Source organism: Littorina saxatilis, linkage group LG1 (genome assembly GCF_037325665.1).
Source record: "Littorina saxatilis isolate snail1 linkage group LG1, US_GU_Lsax_2.0, whole genome shotgun sequence".
NCBI classification, from domain to species: Eukaryota; Metazoa; Mollusca; class Gastropoda; order Littorinimorpha; family Littorinidae; genus Littorina; species Littorina saxatilis.
In genome coordinates, this window is record NC_090245.1 from 81,710,967 (window position 1) to 81,718,704 (window position 7,738).

At 42.1% G+C, this 7,738-nt stretch overlaps 1 long non-coding RNA gene across 2 annotated transcripts; it reads right to left on the reverse strand.

Annotated features, from left to right (window-relative positions):
* Positions 1-179: 179 nt before the first annotated feature.
* LOC138981463 (uncharacterized) lies at positions 180-6,249 on the reverse strand. Of its 2 annotated transcripts, none has more exons than XR_011460642.1 (4): positions 5,693-6,249; positions 3,822-3,890; positions 2,664-2,758; positions 180-400 (listed from the first exon to the last, which is right to left on the reverse strand). It is a non-coding gene; the product is annotated as an uncharacterized lncRNA (long non-coding RNA). The 2 variants fall into 2 exon arrangements; XR_011460644.1 differs by having other exon boundaries at positions 5,589-6,249.
* Positions 6,250-7,738: the final 1,489 nt, after the last annotated feature.

Consider the following 7,738-nt stretch of genomic DNA (forward strand, 5'->3'; position numbering starts at 1 on the left):
ACCATAAAATAATCAAAATAATACTATTAGTCATCTTATTCTCTACCAAATTTCTAGAGGTCAAGACAATGATACAGATTTTTTACTTGTGTCACTGTTAGTGTCATTCTATGAATAACAGACCAATAGAAAGAGAGAGAAAGAGAGCTCTGTGGGTTTTTTTCTACCTGAAATAAGTGAACTTTGAAGTGCATTCATAATTAAAGCCCAATCATGTGGTTTAACCTACCTAGTCTTGAAAAGCCTGTCCGAGGAAACAGAACAAGCACCCTTCCGCAGACCTTCCTAACTGGAGAGTCTTGGTTGTAACCGCACACTTTCTAAAGTAGTCCATAAGCAGTTCCATGTGCCTATGTTTTCACTGGAACCAGCTCCTTTGTGTACCTGTGATCTGGATGAGCTGCAACACATAAAACTTTCATATGAACACTATGTCATAAGTACACCAGTTAGCATACATCAAACACTGAGGAGCATCACAAGATATGTTCTAAGGAGGTAACAACTATTGTCACAAAGTGTTTATGATACAGCCACAGGCACATGGCACTGAGTGGTCAATTGGTGAGGGGAGTGGGGGGGGGGGGGGGGGCAGAAGTTCTGCTCAGTCTTGTCTACTGATACAACACTTTGTGGTGGTGTAAGGCAGGGAATCACACCCCAACCACTGGCCCACGCCCACCTGGTGTCGAGTGCCTGAGGATACATCAGTCCCAGTCATGGCTGGCCCCCGGTTTGACCAGACAACTGCCATGTATGGGTACATTTACTTTACAGTACAGATTAGTTTTCAATAGCAATGACATCATGGACGCACACCTGCCCAACACTGACACTGACAGCAAAATCAGCGACCAAACGTGATAAAGAGTAACTAATCGTCACAAACATCAAAATGCTTTGCATTAATTTTCTTGAAGAGGTCATTCTTAACCAGATAATCATTTCTAGGCAATTGAAGATTATTATTCCACCTACAGGCTATCACTCCTATGGCTGTTACTTGTAACACATTTCATTTCTTAAAATATGTTTTGTAAAGTACATAGATTTCACTAAAAGGCACATTCCTTCTCATGAAAACAATTTGGCTCACCGTCTCAGATCTGGTAGGGCTTTAAAATGGGATAAGACATGATCTCCAGGGGTCGACACTAACTAATTTGGCCTGGGGCCACACTGGCCCCAGAGATGGAAATTGCTGGGGCGGAAAAAAAAAATCTGGGGCCCACTCTCAGTATTCACGTGCGGCAATGGATTGTCTGTTTTTCTTCATCGTACTGAAGCCAGGGAAATTCTTTCAACCATTTGACATTGAAATTACGACAGCGCTTCGCGCTTTTGGCTGCATCGGTCTCCTTTTTTTCGTTTCTCTCCACCCTGTTCTTCATCTTCATTTCCATATCTTTTTACACCAGGGATGTGTCGCCACATTTTGCGTTTGGCATTTGAAGGCGATACTTATCTCTCACGCTAAAGAGCGCAATCTGCGAGTTATTTCCCTTACGACATTGTCCTTCGACGATTTGAATGTGTTTTTTCTTGACTGCGGCATTGATCGTAACGCAAATTTCAGTGACGACTTTGACTGGCGATTTTTAGTGATTGGCTCTGCTGGCATTAGAATTTTCAGTTTGTCATTGTTGGAATTTATCCTTGGGCGGAGTGGGCCCCAAGCTTCGGCAATGTTTGGGGCGGAACACAAAACTCTGGGGCGTTCCGCCCCCCGCCCCCCGCTAGTGTCGAACCCTGATCTCTTAACTTGTTCACATACCCCAAAAAGTGCGATTGTGTTATGAATAAATGCTGTAAAAGCTACCTGTACTAGTTCATTAAAAAAACAAATCACAAAATGTCACTTCACCACAGCATGCAAACAGTGTGTTTATTTCTGGTATGTGTCTAAAGGCGGAGACAGACGCACAACACAAAACCCTGTTTTCGACAAAAACACCATCTCAAAACGTCGGGGAAACTCATGTTTTTAAAGAGGGGATGTCACATGCGAAACACACAGATGAAGCACGGTGCGTGTTTTCACAGAAATATCGGTCAGTGTCAGCTTGACCCGTCCAGCTATCGCCCTGTGTTTGAGTTTGTAAACAACACGGCTGGCAGTGCCCACTGATACGGTCAGTGTCCACTGATACGGTCAGTGTCCACTGATACGGTCAGTGTCCACTGATACGGTCAGTGTCAGCTTGACCCGTTCAGCTACCGCGCTGTGTTTGGGTTTGTAAACAACACGGCTGGCAGCGCCCACTGATATTATTGCCTCTCTTCAATCGTGACAGGATCCATACTCTAGTTAGGATTCATGGGTCCGATACTACCCTGAATCGGTACCACATCTGAGTCTGCCATTTTTTTCTATCTCCGTGGTGCCGGAAACCGAGTCACTTGAGTTGATCGTCCGCGTTCATTGGCTGACTACCAAAACGTGTTTTTAGATTTTAGAGCATGCTCTAAAACCCAAAACACGATGCAAAAACACGAAACAGTGTTTTCTGAAACGCGTTTTGGGGGATGTCACATGGGAAACACGCTGTTTTGTGTTTGTTTTGAAAGGAAACACTGTTTTGTGTTGTGCGTCTGACATGGCCTTAACACAGACACACACACACCATACACCAAAGCAACACAAAAGCCGAAAACATGCCTACCATCTAAATGAGGATATCCAGTTCCAACTGTCTTCTGCCAATATAACACTGCCAGAGACACCATGGTGTAGAAAGTCAGTTTAAAGAGAGACTACCTGGAAGAAAAATATATATACTGTAATAATAATAAAACACCCAGTGCAATAGACATACTTTCTCGTTAAAGGCTTACTTTACTATGTAAAACATTTTGCTTCACAATCACAGTCTCAGATCTTGTCAGGCTTTTACTTGGGATAAGATCATCCCTCTACTTGGACGCATACCAACATAGATCAGCTTGAATGTTTGTGAAAATATCCCATATTTTGAGTTAACTCACCACAGCAAGATGGTATGTGGCCAAGATGAGGGATTCCATGTTAAAGCATAGCCATATAATATCTGAGACAGTGACCCACACTATAGTGACAAGGCAAGTGTGCCTTTAAATTGTAAACTGTTATATATGTGCATTTTGACTTCTTCATAAATTATAACCCTGATGCAGGCAGTCATCAGTAGTGGTTTAGTACCTAGAACGAGAAAAGAATGAACTTGCAAGAAAGAAACTGAGTCAAAATCAAAATACCCTTTTGAATTACAAACTAGATTCCACGGGGCAGACAGGGTTTGAGGTTAGAAAGCTCTGAAATAACTCTGCTATTTGAAATTGACTAATAGTATTAACTTATAACGTCATACATGATACAAACAAATGAACTAAGGCCTTTGAAGATCCATATCCAATCCTGCTACACAAAGGCACAAGCAGAGGTTGAAATTGCCAGGGTCATTTTCCATCCCCATGTAGCCTGGATTTAATTACTGGCATGTTTTTTTTAAAGAGGTGTGTCACTCAGAATGACTGGAGATGGTTTATTCAATGCAGAGCATAATATACCATTGATTTCTTCATGCCATCTGATTTGCCGGTGAATTCACAGGGCGAGAACAATTCAAGACTGGCCTCAACATTTTATGCTGACTGTAAATTGTAATTATATAATATATCCACCCTAGCTAACTGGTACACTAATCACTTGCTCTGGCGGACTTCTTTTTCCAACATCATAAATCTGTTATTTGTACTTTAGCCTTTTGTGGTAAAATATTCTCATTACCAGTTGCACTCACAATCTATTGCTAGTGTATTTTGGAAATGATCAAAAGCCTTACTTGTGTTCTATAACAGCACCATGTCACTGTTGCGGGAAGAATGAGGCAGGGCTTGGTAATAACTGAGACCTGCAAGTAAACAAAACATATTTAGAATCTCATCATGTGTTATTTTGTTATATAATAATATCTATGTCATGAGGTCTTACATTGCAATAACAAACACACGCATAACTTAACTTAGCAAGGTGTTCTATGTGCTAAGAACAAGAGTAATTGTTTAATGAATTAACGCTGAAGAAGCTACTAGTTGCTTAAACAAATTCATAGCAAAATGTCACTTGATCACCACATCAAGCACACTGTATGTTCATTTCTGGTATGTATGCAAGTGGAGGGATGATCTTGTTCCATGTAAAATCCTAGCTCAGCTGATCTCTCTCAACTTGGATTCATACCACACATTAGGAGCCTGGCTGTTTCTGTTCAGTGGGCATTTCTCCATTTGTTTTATTTGAATGCATTTCTTAAAAAGAACACTTCCTCTGCACAGCAAGCAGTCAGGATGTTATATGAAGTCTTATATCGCGCGCGTATCTCCAGACTCGGACTCAAGGCGCAGGGATTTATTTATGCCGTGTAAGATGGAATTTTTTTTACACAATACATCACGCATTCACATCGACCAGCAGATCGCAACCATTTCGGCGCATATCCTACTTTTTACGGCCTATTATTCCAAGTCACACGGGTATTTTGGGTGGTCATTTTTATCTTTGCCTATACAATTTTGCCAGGAAAGACCCTTTTGTCAATCATGGGATCTTTAACGTGCACACCCCAATGTAGTGTACACGAAGGGACCTCGGTTTTTCTTCTCATCCGAAAGACTAGCACTTGAACCCACCACCTAGGTTAGCAAAGGGGGGAGAAAATTGCTAACGCCCTGACCCAGGGTCGAAATCGCAACCTCTCGCTTCTGAGCGCAAGTGCGTTACCACCCGACCACCCAGTCCTTTTTGTTCCAAATCAAACGTTGTTTTGCTCCAACCAAGACTGCAGATCTTGGCAAACATGTGGCATAAAAACTAGATTTGATGACCTTACCCGTACTCACCCTGAAAAGTGCCGATCTAGATTTTGCTATTTTAACAGAGGGGACAGAGGTTGTACCTCTCCTCATGCAGACACCGCATAACAAATATATATGTGTAACAAATCCAGTTGCAACACTGTAGTTTCATGGCTTAATTTCATTGACTGATTGAGTCAGCAGTAGTGAGTACTACATGTCATTATGATCATACCAGTATTAGTGAGTATTACAATTGGAGCAATCTGCAGAATTGTTACCAATACATCATCATAACAGGAATTCCTCAGTGCATGAGACATTGGTGTGTAGACATTTATATGTAGATCTTTAAAACATTCAATGAGTCATGGGACTAAAAACTGCTAAAGCCTTATGTGGCAACATCACAAACAAAATTAACCAACCCCAAATTATGTCAACCTCATGGCCCTTGTACTTGTAGTTCAAGTTGTACTGTTGTACTAGCCAACAGACATAACAAGGAACTTAGCTCAGTAGGTGTTGATTGCTCTGCGTCATTATCAATATCATGATGCTGAGAGTCGAAATGCAGTTCAAACACAGACAGAACAAAATGGAATCTTTGAGTTTGAAATTGAATGAAAAAAAAAAAGTAATTTGTAAATTGTATGGTCATGGTGTAGAAGTTTTGAACTTTAGCGTTGTAAATTCATTGCTCCGAATCAACTGCAATCTAACCCTCCGATTTATGTCCGAAGTCATTTACATACCTTTGGAATTTTAAGGAATGGGTATAACGTCCTTTCATCTAATGATCTAGTCTACTTTGGGATTTTGCCCAGTCGCCGTCACCGTCTCCCAGTCCTTGACCTACTTGGAGTCCTTGCTGGGTTGAATCGGCTGAGGAGCGAACCCATGACGACTCGCAACGCGAGGAACCAGAAGAGGAATCTAGGTTTATTTTGCGTGTTTTGGGCCTGCCGACCCTACTTGTACTGTAGTCGATCCACAACCGGCACGAAGCTTCTTTTCGCAGGGCGAAACCGCCCCACTCGTGACTTCATCCGATGTCCGCCATGTTTCAAGTGACAAAAAAGTAGAAACGATCTAACAAATAACTTTCATTTCAAGCACAGTCAAAAAAAAAATTAAAAAAGTACAAAAGAAGGGGTGGAGAAAATGGCATTATCTAGACAGATTCAACTCGGATAAACTAAGAGGGACTTATAACTACTGAAGATTGAGAGCACAGCGGACGTCCTGTAAATTCCCGATCCATTTTTTCCCCTTCCCATTTCGGTATACTGTTCTCTGCTTGTAACGCTACGCAACAGGATAAGAGATATCCTGAGGGTATAAGTGATACTCCCACATACGTTGCACAAGCATAATTTGACGTTACCTTATATACGGTCCAACCGGTGTGCAATGGGTGCTCTCTCTCTCTCTCTCTCTGTCTGTCTCTGTCTGTCTGTCTCTGTCTCTGTCTCTCTCTCTCTCTCTCTTTCTCTCTCTCTCTCTCTCTCTTATCGTTTTCATCTCTCCCCCCCATCCCATAACCACCACAACCCCCCTTTTACTGTTTTCTTGCTCTCTCCCTCTCTCTCTCTCTCTCTCTCTGAGTTCTGAGTTCTGAGTTCTCTCTCTCTCTCTTGTCGTTTTCATCTCCCCCCCCCCCCCCCATCCCATAACCACCACAACCCCCTTTTTACTGTTTTCTTGCTCTCTCTCTCTCTCTCTCTCTCTCTCTCTCTCTCTCTTATCGTTTTCATTTCCCCCCTCCCATCCCATAACCACCACAACCCCCTTTTTACTGTTTTCTTGCTTTAACTAAGTGAGAATGTGTGTGGCGAAATGGCGTAATTTGTTTTCCGGTTTGCATCAAAGCAAAACGGCTTTGACATAATAAGTAAAGCCTACTTTTGTTGCAACGCTCGCAAGAGGCCAAAACACTGCCTTGGCATATTTTAGGGGCCATCAAATAAAATAAATGCGTTTTTGTGTGTAATGCGCGTCGGTAAAGCTGATTGAAGCGAGTACCTTTTTCACTTCGGAGAAAATTAGTTTTGACATAAACTCGTTTGACTGATTTTGCACAAGTTAGGAAGCCCGCTTTTAACAGAAGGCCAAACGGCAATTACGTTTCTTTTGTTGAATTTGTGTGTGTGCGAAATTGAAGAGACAAGCTACCATATTTATTTAGAATTTGTGCGTTGATTTCTTTTTGTTCGCTTCTTTGTTTTGTCTTGTGATTTTGTGTGTGTGTGTGTGTGTGTGTGTGTGTGTGTGTGTGTGTGTGTGTGTGTGTGTGTGTTGTGTGTGTGTGTGTGTGTGCGCGTGTGCCTGTGCGTGTGTGTGTGTGTGTGCGTGCGTGCATGTGTGTGTGCGTGCATGCGTGCATGCGTGCGTGCACGCGTGCGTGCGTGCGTTTGTTAGTCTGTCTGTTTCGCTGACTGTGTCGCTGTGTCTCTGTGCTTGCGGGAATGTGCCTTTTTGTCTGTGCTGTGCGTCTTTGTGTCTGCGGGTCAATATGTTTGTCTGTAATAAAAATCGGAGTCCACATTTATTCTGTGTGTGTACACTATTTTTTTTCTGCGAGCTACCAGAAAATTAATGTCCTTACTTTTGCATTATTGTTTTATTGATGTGTTCGCTTTATTGCAAAACGCGTCGGCCATTCATCACAGTAAAGCCATTTTCATTAGCAAATGTGCATATGTTTTATATCTGTTATGCCTTAAAGGTGTTGATGGAGGGGGGGTTGCTTTGATGTGCAGTTTCACAAGCAAGCGGTCATAATTGCACATTATTCCTACTAGAAAAATTCATTTGGTCTTTTTTTGTCTTCTTTTGTTTGGGGGGGGGGGGGGGGGGTAAGTCATCTTTTTACATTCTCAGGCAAAACTTGCAAAGTATTTTC